We start from the raw sequence: 20,436 nt of genomic DNA, 5'->3' as shown, positions 1-20,436 counted from the left end.
ATAAAAATTAGACATTTCTGTTTTCATTGAAAACAGATGATCTAAGAGTGAATGTTATAATACAACATAATATGATTGCAGCTTCTAATGTATTAATGTATTAACTTGATCACACCAACGCTCTGCAGCATTGGATGGTTGCTGGCATTGTCAGGTGAAAATTGAAGTACTGGGAAAAATGGCTACATGGAGATACTGGGTTGAGTGGCATCTTTTTCAATGGTTGGAAAACAGTAGTTAGAAATGATGCTACAATTCATATGTTAGCTTTAAATAGAATAAAATGACACTTTGTTACCAATCTCTTTTACAATAACAAAATAAATTGAAACTTCTTTAGTTCTTTAATCAGTTGTTTGCTGTATTATGATAGTTTTTATGGTTAAAAGCTAAATGATTTTAGGATAAAATGTATTCTCATTAGCAGAGAAAGAACAGAGTTTATAATTGAACAAACAACACATCTAACAATGGATATTAGCAGGAAAGTCTTCTTAAAAGTGGACCAGATTGAATAAGTTCAGTATTGACAAGTCTGGTTTCACTAGTGATTGAACCCAGGACCTTCCATGAGTAAAGCAAATGTGATAACCCTTACACTATGAAACCAAGATGGGTGGATGTTGGGTGGCCAAGTTTGTATGATCACAAATGTGCATGATCACTTTGTTACCAATTTATTATACAATAACAAAATAAATTGAAACTTCTTTAGTTCTTTAATCAGTTGTTTGCTCTATTATGATAGTTTTTTATGGTTGAAAGCTAAATGTTTTTAAGATAAAATGTATTCTCATTAGCAGTGAAGAAACAGTTTGTAAGTGAACAAACAACATATTTCACATTGGGCAGTAGCAGGAAAGCCTTCCTTAAAGTATACCTGTTGGTATAGGTCATTATTAATAAATATGATTTCACTGGGGATTGAACCCAGGACCTTCTGCGTATAAAACTGATGTGATAACCACTACACTATGAAACCAACACGGAGGATGTTCTCACATGGTTGGTCAAACTTGCAAGATCAAAAATTTTAGTTAAAACTTAGTAAAGAGTAATGAGCACAATGTCAAATAAACCTGTATATATCTATTTCAAATGAACATTTTACAAAGTTTTTCAAGCTAATAATATTTATATTTGAAAAAAATATGCATTATTTCTAGCAACTTGAACATTTGTATTCTACTGACAGGAGATTTAACAAGATTGTCTTGCTATGTATTTTCTTGCCTTGTTATCAAGAGCTGCTTGCATATTTTGGTAAGACTTTGTAGAAATAAAATGCCTTTTAATGACATAATTCAAGTATACTGCTTTAAAAAAACTTGTAGGATAACAAAAATACTACCATTCCAAATGTTAAATTTATCATCATTTTTGCTAAACTTGCAGATAAAAATTAGACATTTCTGTTTTCATTGAAAACAGATGACCTAAGAGTGAATGTTATAATACAACATAACATGATTGCAGCTTCTAATGTATTAACTTGATCACACCAACCCTCTGCAGCATTGGATGGTTAATGGCATTGTCAGGTGAAAATTGAAGTACTGGGAAAAATGGCTACATGGAGATACTGGGTTGAGTAGCATCTTTTTCAATGGTTGGAAAACAGTAGTTAGAAATGATGCTACAATTCATATGTTAGCTTTAAATAGAAAAAAACGACACTTTGTTACCAATCTCTTTTACAATAACAAAATAAATTGAAACTTCTTTAGTTCTTTAATCAGTTGTTTGCTCTATTATGATAGTTTTTTATGGTTGAAAGCTAAATGTTTTTAAGATAAAATGTATTCTCATTAGCAGTGAAGAAACAGTTTGTAAGTGAACAAACAACATATTTCACATTGGGCAGTAGCAGGAAAGCCTTCCTTAAAGTATACCTGTTGGTATAGGTCATTATTAATAAATATGATTTCACTGGGGATTGAACCCAGGACCTTCTGCGTATAAAACTGATGTGATAACCACTACACTATGAAACCAAGATGGAGGCTGTTCTCACATGGTTGGTCAAACTTGTAAGATCAAAAACTTTAGTTAAAACTTAGTAAAGAGTAATGAGCACAATGTCAAATAAACCTGTATATATCTATTTCAAATGAACATTTTACAAAGTTTTTCAAGCTAATAATATTTATATTTGAAAAAAATATGCATTATTTCTAGCAACTTGAACATTTGTATTCTACTGACATGAGATTTAACAAGATTGTCTTGCTATGTATTTTCTTGCCTTGTTATCAAGAGCTGCTTGCATATTTTGGTAAGACTTTGTAGAAATATACTGCTTAAAAAAAACTTGTAGGATAACAAAAATACTACCATTCCAAATGTTAAATTTATCATCATTTTTGCTAAACTTGCAGATAAAAATTAGACATTTCTGTTTTCATTGAAAACAGATGACCTAAGAGTGAATGTTATAATACAACATAACATGATTGCAGCTTCTAATGTATTAACTTGATCACACCAACCCTCTGCAGCATTGGATGGTTAATGGCATTGTCAGGTGAAAATTGAAGTACTGGGAAAAATGGCTACATGGAGATACTGGGTTGAGTGGCATCTTTTTCAATGGTTGGAAAACAGTAGTTAGAAATGATGCTACAATTCATATGTTAGCTTTAAATAGAAAAAAACGACACTTTGTTACCAATCTCTTTTACAATAACAAAATAAATTGAAACTTCTTTAGTTCTTTAATCAGTTGTTTGCTGTATTATGATAGTTTTTATGGTTAAAAGCTAAATGATTTTAGGATAATATGTATTCTCATTAGCAGAGAAAGAACAGAGTTTATAATTGAACAAACAACACATCTAACAATGGATATTAGCAGGAAAGGCTTCTTAAAAGTGGACCAGATTGAATAAGTTCAGTATTGACAAATCTGGTTTCACTAGTGATTGAACCCAGGACCTTCCATGAGTAAAGCAGATGTGATAACCCTTACACTATGAAACCAAGATGGGTGGATGTTGGGTGGCCAAGTTTGTATGATCACAAATGTGCATGATCACTTTGTTACCAATTTATTATACAATAACAAAATAAATTGAAACTTCTTTAGTTCTTTAATCAGTTGTTTGCTCTATTATGATAGTTTTTTATGGTTGAAAGCTAAATGTTTTTAAGATAAAATGTATTCTCATTAGCAGTGAAGAAACAGTTTGTAAGTGAACAAACAACATATTTCACATTGGGCAGTAGCAGGAAAGCCTTCCTTAAAGTATACCTGTTGGTATAGGTCAATATTAATATATATGATTTCACTGGGGATTGAACCCAGGACCTTCTGCGTATAAAACTGATGTGATAACCACTACACTATGAAACCAAGATGGAGGCTGTTCTCACATGGTTGGTCAAACTTGCAAGATCTAAAATTTTAGTTAAAACTTAGTAAAGAGTAATGAGCACAATGTCAAATAAACCTGTATATATCTATTTCAAATGAACATTTTACAAAGTTTTTCAAGCTAATAATATTTATATTTGAAAAAAATATGCATTATTTCTAGCAACTTGAACATTTGTATTCTACTGACATGAGATTTAACAAGATTGTCTTGCTATCTATTTTCTTGCCTTGTTATCAAGAGCTGCTTGCATATTTTGGTAAGACTTTGTAGAAATAAAATGCCTTTTAATGAAATAATTCAAGTATACTGCTTAAAAAAAACTTGTAGATTAACAAAAATACTACCATTCCAAATGTTAAATTTATCATCATTTTTGCTAAACTTGCAGGTAAAAATTAGACATTTCTGTTTTCATTGAAAACAGATGACCTAAGAGTGAATGTTATAATACAACTTAACATGATTGCAGCTTCTAATGTATTAACTTGATCACACCAACGCTCTGCAGCATTGGATGGTAGCTGGCATTGTCAGGTGAAAATTGAAGTACTGGGAAAAATGGCTACATGGAGATACTGGGTTGAGTGGTACCTTTTTCAAAGGTTGGGAAAACAGTAGTTAGAAATGATGCTACAATTCATATGTTAGCTTTAATTAGAAAAAAAAGACACTTTGTTACCAATCTCTTTTACAATAACAAAATAAATTGAAATTTCTTTAGTTCTTGAATCAGATGTTTGCTGTATTATGATATTTTTTATGGTTAAAAGCTAAATGAATTTAGGATAAAATGTATTCTCATTAGCAGAGAAAGAACAGAGTTTATAATTGAACAAACAACATATCTAACATTGGATATTAGCAGGAAAGGCTTCTTAAAAGTGGACCAGTTGAATAAGTTCAGTATTGACAAATCTGGTTTCACTGGGGATTGAACCCAGGCCCTTCCATGAGTAAAGCAGATGTGATAACCCTTACACTATGAAACCAAGATGAGTGGACCATGGGTGGCCAAGTTTGTATGGCCAGAAATGTGCATGATCACTTTGTTACCAATTTATTATACAATAACAAAATAAATTGAAACTTCTTTAGTTCTTTTAATCAGTTGTTTGCTGTATTATGTTATTTTTTATGGTTAAAAGCTAAATGATTTTAGGATAAAATGTATTCTCATTAGCAGAGAAAGAACAGAGTTTATAATTGAACAAACAACACATCTAACATTGGATGTTAGCAGGAAAGGCTTCTTAAAAGTGGACCAGATGAATAAGTTCAGTATTGACAAATCTGGTTTCACTGGGGATTGAACCCAGGACCTTCCATGATTAAAGCAAATGTGATAACCCTTACACAATGAAACCAAGATGGGTGGATGATGGGTGGCCAAGTTTGTATGATCACAAATGTGCATGATCATTTTGTTACCAATTTATTATACAATAACAAAATAAATTTAAACTTCTTTAGTTCTTTAATCAGTTGTTTGCTCTATTATGATAGTTTTTTATGGTTGAAAGCAAAATGTTATTAAGATAAAATGTATTCTCATTAGCAGTGAAGAAACAGTTTGTAAGTGAACAAACAACATATTTCACATTGGGCAGTAGCAGGAAAGCCTTCCTTAAAGTATACCTGTTGGTATAAGTCATTATTAAAAAATTTGATTTCACTGGGTATTGAACCCAGGACCTTCTGCGTGTAAAGCAGATGTGATAACCACTGCACTATGAAACCAAGATGGAGGCTGTCCTCACATGGTTGGTCAAACTTGCAAGATCAAAAATTTTAGTTAAAACTTAGTAAAGAGTAATGAGCACAATGTCAAATAAACCTGTATATATCTATTTCAAATGAACATTTTACAAAGTTTTTCAAGCTAATAATATTTATATTTGAAAAAAATATGCATTATTTCTAGCAACTTGAACATTTGTATTCTACTGACATGAGATTTAACAAGATTGTCTTGCTATGCATTTTCTTGCCTTGTTATCAAGAGCTGCTTGCATATTTTGGTAAGACTTTGTAGAAATAAAATGCCTTTTAATGACATAATTCAAGTATACTGCTTAAAAAAAACTTGTAGGATAACAAAAATACTACCATTCCAAATGTTAAATTTATCATCATTTTTGCTAAAATTGCAGATAAAAATTAGACATTTCTGTTTTCATTGAAAACAGATGATCTAAGAGTGAATGTTATAATACAACATAATATGATTGCAGCTTCTAATGTATTAATGTATTAACTTGATCACACCAACTCTCTGCAGCATTGGATGGTTAATGGCATTGTCAGGTGAAAATTGAAGTACTGGGAAAAATGGCTACATGGAGATACTGGGTTGAGTGGCATCTTTTTCAATGGTTGGAAAACAGTAGTTAGAAATGATGCTACAATTCATATGTTAGCTTTAAATAGAAAAAAACGACACTTTGTTACCAATCTCTTTTACAATAACAAAATAAATTGAAACTTCTTTAGTTCTTTAATCAGTTGTTTGCTGTATTATGATAGTTTTTATGGTTAAAATCTAAATGATTTTAGGATAAAATGTATTCTCATTAGCAGAGAAAGAACAGAGTTTATAATTGAACAAACAACACATCTAACAATGGATATTAGCAGGAAAGGCTTCTTAAAAGTGGACCAGATTGAATAAGTTCAGTATTGACAAATCTGGTTTCACTAGTGATTGAACCCAGGACCTTCCATGAGTAAAGCAGATGTGATAACCCTTACACTATGAAACCAAGATGGGTGGATGTTGGGTGGCCAAGTTTGTATGATCACAAATGTGCATGATCACTTTGTTACCAATTTATTATACAATAACAAAATAAATTGAAACTTCTTTAGTTCTTTAATCAGTTGTTTGCTCTATTATGATAGTTTTTTATGGTTGAAAGCTAAATGTTTTTAAGATAAAATGTATTCTCATTAGCAGTGAAGAAACAGTTTGTAAGTGAACAAACAACATATTTCACATTGGGCAGTAGCAGGAAAGCCTTCCTTAAAGTATACCTGTTGGTATAAGTCAATATTAATAAATATGATTTCACTGGGGATTGAACCCAGGACCTTCTGCGTATAAAACTGATGTGATAACCACTACACTATGAAACCAAGATGGAGGCTGTTCTCACATGGTTGGTCAAACTTGCAAGATCAAAAATTTTAGTTAAAACTTAGTAAAGAGTAATGAGCACAATGTCAAATAAACCTGTATATATCTATTTCAAATGAACATTTTACAAAGTTTTTCAAGCTAATAATATTTATATTTGAAAAAAATATGCATTATTTCTAGCAACTTGAACATTTGTATTCTACTGACATGAGATTTAACAAGATTGTCTTGCTATCTATTTTCTTGCCTTGTTATCAAGAGCTGCTTGCATATTTTGGTAAGACTTTGTAGAAATAAAATGCCTTTTAATGAAATAATTCAAGTATACTGCTTAAAAAAAACTTGTAGATTAACAAAAATACTACCATTCCAAATGTTAAATTTATCATCATTTTTGCTAAACTTGCAGGTAAAAATTAGACATTTCTGTTTTCATTGAAAACAGATGACCTAAGAGTGAATGTTATAATACAACTTAACATGATTGCAGCTTCTAATGTATTAACTTGATCACACCAACGCTCTGCAGCATTGGATGGTTGCTGGCATTGTCAGGTAAAAATTGAAGTACTGGGAAAAATGGCTACATGGAGATACTGGGTTGAGTGGTACCTTTTTCAAAGGTTGGGAAAACAGTAGTTAGAAATGATGCTACAATTCATATGTTAGCTTTAATTAGAAAAAAACGACACTTTGTTACCAATCTCTTTTACAATAACAAAATAAATTGAAATTTCTTTAGTTCTTGAATCAGTTGTTTGCTGTATTATGATATTTTTTATGGTTAAAAGCTAAATGAATTTAGGATAAAATGTATTCTCATTAGCAGAGAAAGAACAGAGTTTATAATTGAACAAACAACATATCTAACATTGGATATTAGCAGGAAAGGCTTCTTAAAAGTGGACCAGTTGAACAAGTTCAGTATTGACAAATCTGGTTTCACTGGGGATTGAACCCAGGCCCTTCCATGAGTAAAGCAGATGTGATAACCCTTACACTATGAAACCAAGATGAGTGGACCATGGGTGGCCAAGTTTGTATGGCCAGAAATGTGCATGATCACTTTGTTACCAATTTATTATACAATAACAAAATAAATTGAAACTTCTTTAGTTCTTTTAATCAGTTGTTTGCTCTATTATGATAGTTTTTTATGGTTGAAAGCTAAAAGTTTTTAAGATAAAATGTATTCTCATTAGCAGTGAAGAAACAGTTTGTAAGTGAACAAACAACATATTTCACATTGGGCAGTAGCAGGAAAGCCTTCCTTAAAGTATACCTGTTGGTATAGGTCATTATTAATAAATATGATTTCACTGGGGATTAAACCCAGGACCTTCTGCGTGCAAAGCAGATGTGATAACCACTACACTATGAAACCAAGATGGAGGCTGTTCTCACATGGTTGGTCAAACTTGCAAGATCAAAAATTTTAGTTAAAACTTAGTAAAGAGTAATGAGCACAATGTCAAATAAAACTGTATATATCTATTTCAAATGAACATTTTACAAAGTTTTTCAAGCTAATAATATTTATATTTGAAAAAAATATGCATTATTTCTAGCAACTTGAACATTTGTATTCTACTGACATGAGATTTAACAAGATTGTCTTGCTATGTATTTTCTTGCCTTGTTATCAAGAGCTGCTTGCATATTTTGGTAAGACTTTGTAGAAATATACTGCTTAAAAAAAACCTGTAGTATAACAAAAATACTACCATTCCAAATGTTAAATTTATCATCATTTTTGCTAAAATTGCAGATAAAAATTAGACATTTCTGTTTTCATTGAAAACAGATGATCTAAGAGTGAATGTTATAATACAACATAATATGATTGCAGCTTCTAATGTATTAATGTATTAACTTGATCACACCAACGCTCTGCAGCATTGGATGGTTGCTGGCATTGTCAGGTGAAAATTGAAGTACTGGGAAAAATGGCTACATGGAGATACTGGGTTGAGTGGCATCTTTTTCAATGGTTGGAAAACAGTAGTTAGAAATGATGCTACAATTCATATGTTAGCTTTAAATAGAAAAAAATGACACTTTGTTACCAATCTCTTTTACAATAACAAAATAAATTGAAACTTCTTTAGTTCTTTAATCATTTGTTTGCTGTATTATGATATTTTTTATGGTTAAAAGCTAAATGATTTTATGATAAAATGTATTCTCATTAGCAGAGAAAGAACAGAGTTTATAATTGAACAAACAACACATCTAACAATGGATATTAGCAGGAAAGGCTTCTTAAAAGTGGACCAGATTGAATAAGTTCAGTATTGACAAATCTGGTTTCACTAGTGATTGAACCCAGGACCTTCCATGAGTAAAGCAGATGTGATAACCCTTACACTATGAAACCAAGATGGGTGGATGTTGGGTGGCCAAGTTTGTTTGATCACAAATGTGCATGATCACTTTGTTACCAATTTATTATACAATAACAAAATAAATTGAAACTTCTTTAGTTCTTTAATCAGTTGTTTGCTCTATTATGATAGTTTTTTATGGTTGAAAGCTAAATGTTTTTAAGATAAAATGTATTCTCATTAGCAGTGAAGAAACAGTTTGTAAGTGAACAAACAACATATTTCACATTGGGCAGTAGCAGGAAAGCCTTCCTTAAAGTATACCTGTTGGTGTAGGTCATTATTAATAAATATGATTTCACTGGGGATTGAACCCAGGACCTTCTGCGTATAAAACTGATGTGATAACCACTACACTATGAAACCAAGATGAAGGATGTTCTCACATGGTTGGTCAAACTTGCAAGATCAAAAATTTTAGTTAAAACTTAGTAAAGAGTAATGAGCACAATGTCAAATAAACCTGTATATATCTATTTCAAATGAACATTTTACAAAGTTTTTCAAGCTAATAATATTTATATTTGAAAAAAATATGCATTATTTCTAGCAACTTGAACATTTGTATTCTACTGACATGAGATTTAACAAGATTGTCTTGCTATCTATTTTCTTGCCTTGTTATCAAGAGCTGCTTGCATATTTTGGTAAGACTTTGTAGAAATAAAATGCTTTTTAATGAAATAATTCAAGTATACTGCTTAAAAAAAACTTGTAGATTAACAAAAATACTACCATTCCAAATGTTAAATTTATCATCATTTTTGCTAAACTTGCAGATAAAAATTAGACATTTCTGTTTTCATTGAAAACAGATGACCTAAGAGTGAATGTTATAATACAACATAACATGATTGCAGCTTCTAATGTATTAACTTGATCACACCAACCCTCTGCAGCATTGGATGGTTAATGGCATTGTCAGGTGAAAATTGAAGTACTGGGAAAAATGGCTACATGGAGATACTGGGTTGAGTGGCATCTTTTTCAATGGTTGGAAAACAGTAGTTAGAAATGATGCTACAATTCATATGTTAGCTTTAAATAGAAAAAAACGACACTTTGTTACCAATCTCTTTTACAATAACAAAATAAATTGAAACTTCTTTAGTTCTTTAATCAGTTGTTTGCTGTATTATGATAGTTTTTATGGTTAAAAGCTAAATGATTTTAGGATAAAATGTATTCTCATTAGCAGAGAAAGAACAGAGTTTATAATTGAACAAACAACACATCTAACAATGGATATTAGCAGGAAAAGCTTCTTAAAAGTGGACCAGATTGAATAAGTTCAGTATTGACAAATCTGGTTTCACTAGTGATTGAACTCAGGACCTTCCATGAGTAAAGCAGATGTGATAACCCTTACACTATGAAACCAAGATGGGTGGATGTTGGGTGGCCAAGTTTGTATGATCACAAATGTGCATGATCACTTTGTTACCAATTTATTATACAATAACAAAATAAATTGAAACTTCTTTAGTTCTTTAATCAGTTGTTTGCTCTATTATGATAGTTTTTTATGGTTGAAAGCTAAATGTTTTTAAGATAAAATGTATTCTCATTAGCAGTGAAGAAACAGTTTGTAAGTGAACAAACAACATATTTCACATTGGGCAGTAGCAGGAAAGCCTTCCTTAAAGTATACCTGTTGGTATAGGTCAATATTAATATATATGATTTCACTGGGGATTGAACCCAGGACCGTCTGCGTATAAAACTGATGTGATAACCACTACACTATGAAACCAAGATGGAGGCTGCTCTCACATGGTTGGTCAAACTTGCAAGATCTAAAATTTTAGTTAAAACTTAGTAAAGAGTAATGAGCACAATGTCAAATAAACCTGTATATATCTATTTCAAATGAACATTTTACAAAGTTTTTCAAGCTAATAATATTTATATTTGAAAAAAATATGCATTATTTCTAGCAACTTGAACATTTGTATTCTACTGACATGAGATTTAACAAGATTGTCTTGCTATCTATTTTCTTGCCTTGTTATCAAGAGCTGCTTGCATATTTTGGTAAGACTTTGTAGAAATAAAATGCCTTTTAATGAAATAATTCAAGTATACTGCTTAAAAAAAACTTGTAGATTAACAAAAATACTACCATTCCAAATGTTAAATTTATCATCATTTTTGCTAAACTTGCAGGTAAAAATTAGACATTTCTGTTTTCATTGAAAACAGATGACCTAAGAGTGAATGTTATAATACAACTTAACATGATTGCAGCTTCTAATGTATTAACTTGATCACACCAACGCTCTGCAGCATTGGATGGTAGCTGGCATTGTCAGGTAAAAATTGAAGTACTGGGAAAAATGGCTACATGGAGATACTGGGTTGAGTGGTACCTTTTTCAAAGGTTGGGAAAACAGTAGTTAGAAATGATGCTACAATTCATATGTTAGCTTTAATTAGAAAAAAAAGACACTTTGTTACCAATCTCTTTTACAATAACAAAATAAATTGAAATTTCTTTAGTTCTTGAATCAGATGTTTGCTGTATTATGATATTTTTTATGGTTAAAAGCTAAATGAATTTAGGATAAAATGTATTCTCATTAGCAGAGAAAGAACAGAGTTTATAATTGAACAAACAACATATCTAACATTGGATATTAGCAGGAAAGGCTTCTTAAAAGTGGACCAGTTGAATAAGTTCAGTATTGACAAATCTGGTTTCACTGGGGATTGAACCCAGGCCCTTCCATGAGTAAAGCAGATGTGATAACCCTTACACTATGAAACCAAGATGAGCGGACCATGGGTGGCCAAGTTTGTATGGCCAGAAATGTGCATGATCACTTTGTTACCAATTTATTATACAATAACAAAATAAATTGAAACTTCTTTAGTTCTTTTAATCAGTTGTTTGCTGTATTATGTTATTTTTTATGGTTAAAAGCTAAATGATTTTAGGATAAAATGTATTCTCATTAGCAGAGAAAGAACAGAGTTTATAATTGAACAAACAACACATCTAACATTGGATGTTAGCAGGAAAGGCTTCTTAAAAGTGGACCAGATGAATAAGTTCAGTATTGACAAATCTGGTTTCACTGGGGATTGAACCCAGGACCTTCCATGATTAAAGCAAATGTGATAACCCTTACACAATGAAACCAAGATGGGTGGATGATGGGTGGCCAAGTTTGTATGATCACAAATGTGCATGATCATTTTGTTACCAATTTATTATACAATAACAAAATAAATTTAAACTTCTTTAGTTCTTTAATCAGTTGTTTGCTCTATTATGATAGTTTTTTATGGTTGAAAGCAAAATGTTATTAAGATAAAATGTATTCTCATTAGCAGTGAAGAAACAGTTTGTAAGTGAACAAACAACATATTTCACATTGGGCAGTAGCAGGAAAGCCTTCCTTAAAGTATACCTGTTGGTATAAGTCATTATTAAAAAATTTGATTTCACTGGGGATTGAACCCAGGACCTTCTGCGTGTAAAGCAGATGTGATAACCACTGCACTATGAAACCAAGATGGAGGCTGTCCTCACATGGTTGGTCAAACTTGCAAGATCAAAAATTTTAGTTAAAACTTAGTAAAGAGTAATGAGCACAATGTCAAATAAACCTGTATATATCTATTTCAAATGAACATTTTACAAAGTTTTTCAAGCTAATAATATTTATATTTGAAAAAAATATGCATTATTTCTAGCAACTTGAACATTTGTATTCTACTGACATGAGATTTAACAAGATTGTCTTGCTATGCATTTTCTTGCCTTGTTATCAAGAGCTGCTTGCATATTTTGGTAAGACTTTGTAGAAATATACTGCTTAAAAAAAACTTGTAGGATAACAAAAATACTACCATTCCAAATGTTAAATTTATCATAATTTTTGCTAAAATTGCAGATAAAAATTAGACATTTCTGTTTTCATTGAAAACAGATGATCTAAGAGTGAATGTTATAATACAACATAATATGATTGCAGCTTCTAATGTATTAATGTATTAACTTGATCACACCAACGCTCTGCAGCATTGGATGGTTGCTGGCATTGTCAGGTGAAAATTGAAGTACTGGGAAAAATGGCTACATGGAGATACTGGGTTGAGTGGCATCTTTTTCAATGGTTGGAAAACAGTAGTTAGAAATGATGCTACAATTCATATGTTAGCTTTAAATAGAAAAAAATGACACTTTGTTACCAATCTCTTTTACAATAACAAAATAAATTGAAACTTCTTTAGTTCTTTAATCAGTTGTTTGCTGTATTATGATATTTTTTATGGTTAAAAGCTAAATGATTTTAGGATAAAATGTATTCTCATTAGCAGAGAAAGAACAGAGTTTATAATTGAACAAACAACATATCTAACATTGGATGTTAGCAGGAAAGGCTTCTTAAAAGTGGACCAGTTGAACAAGTTCAGTATTGACAAATCTGGTTTCACTGGGGATTGAACCCAGGCCCTTCCATGAGTAAAGCAGATGTGATAACCCTTACACTATGAAACCAAGATGAGTGGACCATGGGTGGCCAAGTTTGTATGGCCAGAAATGTGCATGATCACTTTGTTACCAATTTATTATACAATAACAAAATAAATTGAAACTTCTTTAGTTCTTTTAATCAGTTGTTTGCTCTATTATGATAGTTTTTTATGGTTGAAAGCTAAAAGTTTTTAAGATAAAATGTATTCTCATTAGCAGTGAAGAAACAGTTTGTAAGTGAACAAACAACATATTTCACATTGGGCAGTAGCAGGAAAGCCTTCCTTAAAGTATACCTGTTGGTATAGGTCATTATTAATAAATATGATTTCACTGGGGATTAAACCCAGGACCTTCTGCGTGCAAAGCAGATGTGATAACCACTACACTATGAAACCAAGATGGAGGCTGTTCTCACATGGTTGGTCAAACTTGCAAGATCAAAAATTTTAGTTAAAACTTAGTAAAGAGTAATGAGCACAATGTCAAATAAACCTGTATATATCTATTTCAAATGAACATTTTACAAAGTTTTTCAAGCTAATAATATTTATATTTGAAAAAAATATGCATTATTTCTAGCAACTTGAACATTTGTATTCTACTGACATGAGATTTAACAAGATTGTCTTGCTATGTATTTTCTTGCCTTGTTATCAAGAGCTGCTTGCATATTTTGGTAAGACTTTGTAGAAATATACTGCTTAAAAAAAACTTGTAGTATAACAAAAATACTACCATTCCAAATGTTAAATTTATCATCATTTTTGCTAAAATTGCAGATAAAAATTAGACATTTCTGTTTTCATTGAAAACAGATGATCTAAGAGTGAATGTTATAATACAACATAATATGATTGCAGCTTCTAATGTATTAATGTATTAACTTGATCACACCAACGCTCTGCAGCATTGGATGGTTGCTGGCATTGTCAGGTGAAAATTGAAGTACTGGGAAAAATGGCTACATGGAGATACTGGGTTGAGTGGCATCTTTTTCAATGGTTGGAAAACAGTAGTTAGAAATGATGCTACAATTCATATGTTAGCTTTAAATAGAAAAAAATGACACTTTGTTACCAATCTCTTTTACAATAACAAAATAAATTGAAACTTCTTTAGTTCTTTAATCAGTTGTTTGCTGTATTATGATATTTTTTATGGTTAAAAGCTAAATGATTTTAGGATAAAATGTATTCTCATTAGCAGAGAAAGAACAGAGTTTATAATTGAACAAACAACACATCTAACAATGGATATTAGCAGGAAAGGCTTCTTAAAAGTGGACCAGATTGAATAAGTTCAGTATTGACAAATCTGGTTTCACTAGTGATTGAACCCAGGACCTTCCATGAGTAAAGCAGATGTGATAACCCTTACACTATGAAACCAAGATGGGTGGATGTTGGGTGGCCAAGTTTGTTTGATCACAAATGTGCATGATCACTTTGTTACCAATTTATTATACAATAACAAAATAAATTGAAACTTCTTTAGTTCTTTAATCAGTTGTTTGCTCTATTATGATAGTTTTTTATGGTTGAAAGCTAAATGTTTTTAAGATAAAATGTATTCTCATTAGCAGTGAAGAAACAGTTTGTAAGTGAACAAACAACATATGTCACATTGGGCAGTAGCAGGAAAGCCTTCCTTAAAGTATACCTGTTGGTGTAGGTCATTATTAATAAATATGATTTCACTGGGGATTGAACCCAGGACCTTCTGCGTATAAAACTGATGTGATAACCACTACACTATGAAACCAAGATGAAGGATGTTCTCACATGGTTGGTCAAACTTGCAAGATCAAAAATTTTAGTTAAAACTTAGTAAAGAGTAATGAGCACAATGTCAAATAAACCTGTATATATCTATTTCAAATGAACATTTTACAAAGTTTTTCAAGCTAATAATATTTATATTTGAAAAAAATATGCATTATTTCTAGCAACTTGAACATTTGTATTCTACTGACATGAGATTTAACAAGATTGTCTTGCTATCTATTTTCTTGCCTTGTTATCAAGAGCTGCTTGCATATTTTGGTAAGACTTTGTAGAAATAAAATGCTTTTTAATGAAATAATTCAAGTATACTGCTTAAAAAAAACTTGTAGATTAACAAAAATACTACCATTCCAAATGTTAAATTTATCATCATTTTTGCTAAACTTGCAGATAAAAATTAGACATTTCTGTTTTCATTGAAAACAGATGACCTAAGAGTGAATGTTATAATACAACATAACATGATTGCAGCTTCTAATGTATTAACTTGATCACACCAACCCTCTGCAGCATTGGATGGTTAATGGCATTGTCAGGTGAAAATTGAAGTACTGGGAAAAATGGCTACATGGAGATACTGGGTTGAGTGGCATCTTTTTCAATGGTTGGAAAACAGTAGTTAGAAATGATGCTACAATTCATATGTTAGCTTTAAATAGAAAAAAACGACACTTTGTTACCAATCTCTTTTACAATAACAAAATAAATTGAAACTTCTTTAGTTCTTTAATCAGTTGTTTGCTGTATTATGATAGTTTTTATGGTTAAAAGCTAAATGATTTTAGGATAAAATGTATTCTCATTAGCAGAGAAAGAACAGAGTTTATAATTGAACAAACAACACATCTAACAATGGATATTAGCAGGAAAAGCTTCTTAAAAGTGGACCAGATTGAATAAGTTCAGTATTGACAAATCTGGTTTCACTAGTGATTGAACTCAGGACCTTCCATGAGTAAAGCAGATGTGATAACCCTTACACTATGAAACCAAGATGGGTGGATGTTGGGTGGCCAAGTTTGTATGATCACAAATGTGCATGATCACTTTGTTACCAATTTATTATACAATAACAAAATAAATTGAAACTTCTTTAGTTCTTTAATCAGTTGTTTGCTCTATTATGATAGTTTTTTATGGTTGAAAGCTAAATGTTTTTAAGATAAAATGTATTCTCATTAGCAGTGAAGAAACAGTTTGTAAGTGAACAAACAACATATTTCACATTGGGCAGTAGCAGGAAAGCCTTCCTTAAAGTATACCTGTTGGTATAGGTCAATATTAATATATATGATTTCACTGGGGATTGAACCCAGGACCGTCTGCGTATAAAACTGATGTGATAACCACTACACTATGAAACCAAGATGGAGGCTGCTCTCACATGGTTGGTCAAACTTGCAAGATCTAAAATTTTAGTTAAAACTTAGTAAAGAGTAATGAGCACAATGTCAAATAAACCTGTATATATCTATTTCAAATGAACATTTTACAAAGTTTTTCAAGCTAATAATATTTATATTTGAAAAAAATATGCATTATTTCTAGCAACTTGAACATTTGTATTCTACTGACATGAGATTTAACAAGATTGTCTTGCTATCTATTTTCTTGCCTTGTTATCAAGAGCTGCTTGCATATTTTGGTAAGACTTTGTAGAAATAAAATGCTTTTTAATGAAATAATTCAAGTATACTGCTTAAAAAAAACTTGTAGATTAACAAAAATACTACCATTCCAAATGTTAAATTTATCATCATTTTTGCTAAACTTGCAGATAAAAATTAGACATTTCTGTTTTCATTGAAAACAGATGACCTAAGAGTGAATGTTATAATACAACATAACATGATTGCAGCTTCTAATGTATTAACTTGATCACACCAACCCTCTGCAGCATTGGATGGTTAATGGCATTGTCAGGTGAAAATTGAAGTACTGGGAAAAATGGCTACATGGAGATACTGGGTTGAGTGGCATCTTTTTCAATGGTTGGAAAACAGTAGTTAGAAATGATGCTACAATTCATATGTTAGCTTTAAATAGAAAAAAACGACACTTTGTTACCAATCTCTTTTACAATAACAAAATAAATTGAAACTTCTTTAGTTCTTTAATCAGTTGTTTGCTGTATTATGATAGTTTTTATGGTTAAAAGCTAAATGATTTTAGGATAAAATGTATTCTCATTAGCAGAGAAAGAACAGAGTTTATAATTGAACAAACAACACATCTAACAATGGATATTAGCAGGAAAAGCTTCTTAAAAGTGGACCAGATTGAATAAGTTCAGTATTGACAAATCTGGTTTCACTAGTGATTGAACTCAGGACCTTCCATGAGTAAAGCAGATGTGATAACCCTTACACTATGAAACCAAGATGGGTGGATGTTGGGTGGCCAAGTTTGTATGATCACAAATGTGCATGATCACTTTGTTACCAATTTATTATACAATAACAAAATAAATTGAAACTTCTTTAGTTCTTTAATCAGTTGTTTGCTCTATTATGATAGTTTTTTATGGTTGAAAGCTAAATGTTTTTAAGATAAAATGTATTCTCATTAGCAGTGAAGAAACAGTTTGTAAGTGAACAAACAACATATTTCACATTGGGCAGTAGCAGGAAAGCCTTCCTTAAAGTATACCTGTTGGTATAGGTCAATATTAATATATATGATTTCACTGGGGATTGAACCCAGGACCGTCTGCGTATAAAACTGATGTGATAACCACTACACTATGAAACCAAGATGGAGGCTGCTCTCACATGGTTGGTCAAACTTGCAAGATCTAAAATTTTAGTTAAAACTTAGTAAAGAGTAATGAGCACAATGTCAAATAAACCTGTATATATCTATTTCAAATGAACATTTTACAAAGTTTTTCAAGCTAATAATATTTATATTTGAAAAAAATATGCATTATTTCTAGCAACTTGAACATTTGTATTCTACTGACATGAGATTTAACAAGATTGTCTTGCTATCTATTTTCTTGCCTTGTTATCAAGAGCTGCTTGCATATTTTGGTAAGACTTTGTAGAAATAAAATGCCTTTTAATGAAATAATTCAAGTATACTGCTTAAAAAAAACTTGTAGATTAACAAAAATACTACCATTCCAAATGTTAAATTTATCATCATTTTTGCTAAACTTGCAGGTAAAAATTAGACATTTCTGTTTTCATTGAAAACAGATGACCTAAGAGTGAATGTTATAATACAACTTAACATGATTGCAGCTTCTAATGTATTAACTTGATCACACCAACGCTCTGCAGCATTGGATGGTAGCTGGCATTGTCAGGTAAAAATTGAAGTACTGGGAAAAATGGCTACATGGAGATACTGGGTTGAGTGGTACCTTTTTCAAAGGTTGGGAAAACAGTAGTTAGAAATGATGCTACAATTCATATGTTAGCTTTAATTAGAAAAAAAAGACACTTTGTTACCAATCTCTTTTACAATAACAAAATAAATTGAAATTTCTTTAGTTCTTGAATCAGATGTTTGCTGTATTATGATATTTTTTATGGTTAAAAGCTAAATGAATTTAGGATAAAATGTATTCTCATTAGCAGAGAAAGAACAGAGTTTATAATTGAACAAACAACATATCTAACATTGGATATTAGCAGGAAAGGCTTCTTAAAAGTGGACCAGTTGAATAAGTTCAGTATTGACAAATCTGGTTTCACTGGGGATTGAACCCAGGCCCTTCCATGAGTAAAGCAGATGTGATAACCCTTACACTATGAAACCAAGATGAGTGGACCATGGGTGGCCAAGTTTGTATGGCCAGAAATGTGCATGATCACTTTGTTACCAATTTATTATACAATAACAAAATAAATTGAAACTTCTTTAGTTCTTTTAATCAGTTGTTTGCTGTATTATGTTATTTTTTATGGTTAAAAGCTAAATGATTTTAGGATAAAATGTATTCTCATTAGCAGAGAAAGAACAGAGTTTATAATTGAACAAACAACACATCTAACATTGGATGTTAGCAGGAAAGGCTTCTTAAAAGTGGACCAGATGAATAAGTTCAGTATTGACAAATCTGGTTTCACTGGGGATTGAACCCAGGACCTTCCATGATTAAAGCAAATGTGATAACCCTTACACAATGAAACCAAGATGGGTGGATGATGGGTGGCCAAGTTTGTATGATCACAAATGTGCATGATCATTTTGTTACCAATTTATTATACAATAACAAAATAAATTTAAACTTCTTTAGTTCTTTAATCAGTTGTTTGCTCTATTATGATAGTTTTTTATGGTTGAAAGCAAAATGTTATTAAGATAAAATGTATTCTCATTAGCAGTGAAGAAACAGTTTGTAAGTGAACAAACAACATATTTCACATTGGGCAGTAGCAGGAAAGCCTTCCTTAAAGTATACCTGTTGGTATAAGTCATTATTAAAAAATTTGATTTCACTGGGGATTGAACCCAGGACCTTCTGCGTGTAAAGCAGATGTGATAACCACTGCACTATGAAACCAAGATGGAGGCTGTCCTCACATGGTTGGTCAAACTTGCAAGATCAAAAATTTTAGTTAAAACTTAGTAAAGAGTAATGAGCACAATGTCAAATAAACCTGTATATATCTATTTCAAATGAACATTTTACAAAGTTTTTCAAGCTAATAATATTTATATTTGAAAAAAATATGCATTATTTCTAGCAACTTGAACATTTGTATTCTACTGACATGAGATTTAACAAGATTGTCTTGCTATGCATTTTCTTGCCTTGTTATCAAGAGCTGCTTGCATATTTTGGTAAGACTTTGTAGAAATATACTGCTTAAAAAAAACTTGTAGGATAACAAAAATACTACCATTCCAAATGTTAAATTTATCATAATTTTTGCTAAAATTGCAGATAAAAATTAGACATTTCTGTTTTCATTGAAAACAGATGATCTAAGAGTGAATGTTATAATACAACATAATATGATTGCAGCTTCTAATGTATTAATGTATTAACTTGATCACACCAACGCTCTGCAGCATTGGATGGTTGCTGGCATTGTCAGGTGAAAATTGAAGTACTGGGAAAAATGGCTACATGGAGATACTGGGTTGAGTGGCATCTTTTTCAATGGTTGGAAAACAGTAGTTAGAAATGATGCTACAATTCATATGTTAGCTTTAAATAGAAAAAAATGACACTTTGTTACCAATCTCTTTTACAATAACAAAATAAATTGAAACTTCTTTAGTTCTTTAATCAGTTGTTTGCTGTGTTATGATA

The 20,436-nt window shown here is 31.1% G+C and overlaps 14 non-coding genes across 14 annotated transcripts; all 14 read right to left on the bottom strand.

Moving 5' to 3' along the window:
- Positions 1–909: 909 nt before the first annotated feature.
- TRNAI-UAU (transfer RNA isoleucine (anticodon UAU)) lies at positions 910–982 on the bottom strand. Its single transcript has one exon. It is a non-coding gene; the product is annotated as a tRNA-Ile (tRNA).
- Positions 983–1,921: 939 nt separating this feature from the next.
- TRNAI-UAU (transfer RNA isoleucine (anticodon UAU)) lies at positions 1,922–1,994 on the bottom strand. Its single transcript has one exon. It is a non-coding gene; the product is annotated as a tRNA-Ile (tRNA).
- A 1,285-nt stretch (positions 1,995–3,279) lies between these two features.
- Positions 3,280–3,352, bottom strand: TRNAI-UAU (transfer RNA isoleucine (anticodon UAU)). The gene has a single exon. It is a non-coding gene; the product is annotated as a tRNA-Ile (tRNA).
- A 1,689-nt stretch (positions 3,353–5,041) lies between these two features.
- TRNAV-UAC (transfer RNA valine (anticodon UAC)) lies at positions 5,042–5,114 on the bottom strand. Its single transcript has one exon. It is a non-coding gene; the product is annotated as a tRNA-Val (tRNA).
- Positions 5,115–6,436: 1,322 nt separating this feature from the next.
- TRNAI-UAU (transfer RNA isoleucine (anticodon UAU)) lies at positions 6,437–6,509 on the bottom strand. Its single transcript has one exon. It is a non-coding gene; the product is annotated as a tRNA-Ile (tRNA).
- A 1,315-nt stretch (positions 6,510–7,824) lies between these two features.
- TRNAA-UGC (transfer RNA alanine (anticodon UGC)) lies at positions 7,825–7,897 on the bottom strand. Its single transcript has one exon. It is a non-coding gene; the product is annotated as a tRNA-Ala (tRNA).
- A 1,293-nt stretch (positions 7,898–9,190) lies between these two features.
- TRNAI-UAU (transfer RNA isoleucine (anticodon UAU)) lies at positions 9,191–9,263 on the bottom strand. The gene has a single exon. It is a non-coding gene; the product is annotated as a tRNA-Ile (tRNA).
- Positions 9,264–10,577: 1,314 nt separating this feature from the next.
- Positions 10,578–10,650, bottom strand: TRNAI-UAU (transfer RNA isoleucine (anticodon UAU)). Its single transcript has one exon. It is a non-coding gene; the product is annotated as a tRNA-Ile (tRNA).
- Positions 10,651–12,339: 1,689 nt separating this feature from the next.
- On the bottom strand, positions 12,340–12,412 carry TRNAV-UAC (transfer RNA valine (anticodon UAC)). The gene has a single exon. It is a non-coding gene; the product is annotated as a tRNA-Val (tRNA).
- A 1,293-nt stretch (positions 12,413–13,705) lies between these two features.
- Positions 13,706–13,778, bottom strand: TRNAA-UGC (transfer RNA alanine (anticodon UGC)). Its single transcript has one exon. It is a non-coding gene; the product is annotated as a tRNA-Ala (tRNA).
- A 1,293-nt stretch (positions 13,779–15,071) lies between these two features.
- TRNAI-UAU (transfer RNA isoleucine (anticodon UAU)) lies at positions 15,072–15,144 on the bottom strand. Its single transcript has one exon. It is a non-coding gene; the product is annotated as a tRNA-Ile (tRNA).
- Positions 15,145–16,458: 1,314 nt separating this feature from the next.
- TRNAI-UAU (transfer RNA isoleucine (anticodon UAU)) lies at positions 16,459–16,531 on the bottom strand. The gene has a single exon. It is a non-coding gene; the product is annotated as a tRNA-Ile (tRNA).
- A 1,314-nt stretch (positions 16,532–17,845) lies between these two features.
- On the bottom strand, positions 17,846–17,918 carry TRNAI-UAU (transfer RNA isoleucine (anticodon UAU)). Its single transcript has one exon. It is a non-coding gene; the product is annotated as a tRNA-Ile (tRNA).
- A 1,689-nt stretch (positions 17,919–19,607) lies between these two features.
- On the bottom strand, positions 19,608–19,680 carry TRNAV-UAC (transfer RNA valine (anticodon UAC)). The gene has a single exon. It is a non-coding gene; the product is annotated as a tRNA-Val (tRNA).
- Positions 19,681–20,436: the final 756 nt, after the last annotated feature.

This window comes from Taudactylus pleione, unplaced genomic scaffold (assembly GCF_031769625.1).
Source record: "Taudactylus pleione unplaced genomic scaffold, aTauple2 ptg000085l, whole genome shotgun sequence".
NCBI classification, from domain to species: Eukaryota; Metazoa; Chordata; class Amphibia; order Anura; family Myobatrachidae; genus Taudactylus; species Taudactylus pleione.
The sequence above is the reverse complement of the archived record's forward strand: the minus strand, read 5'-3'. Positions and strand labels throughout refer to the sequence as shown.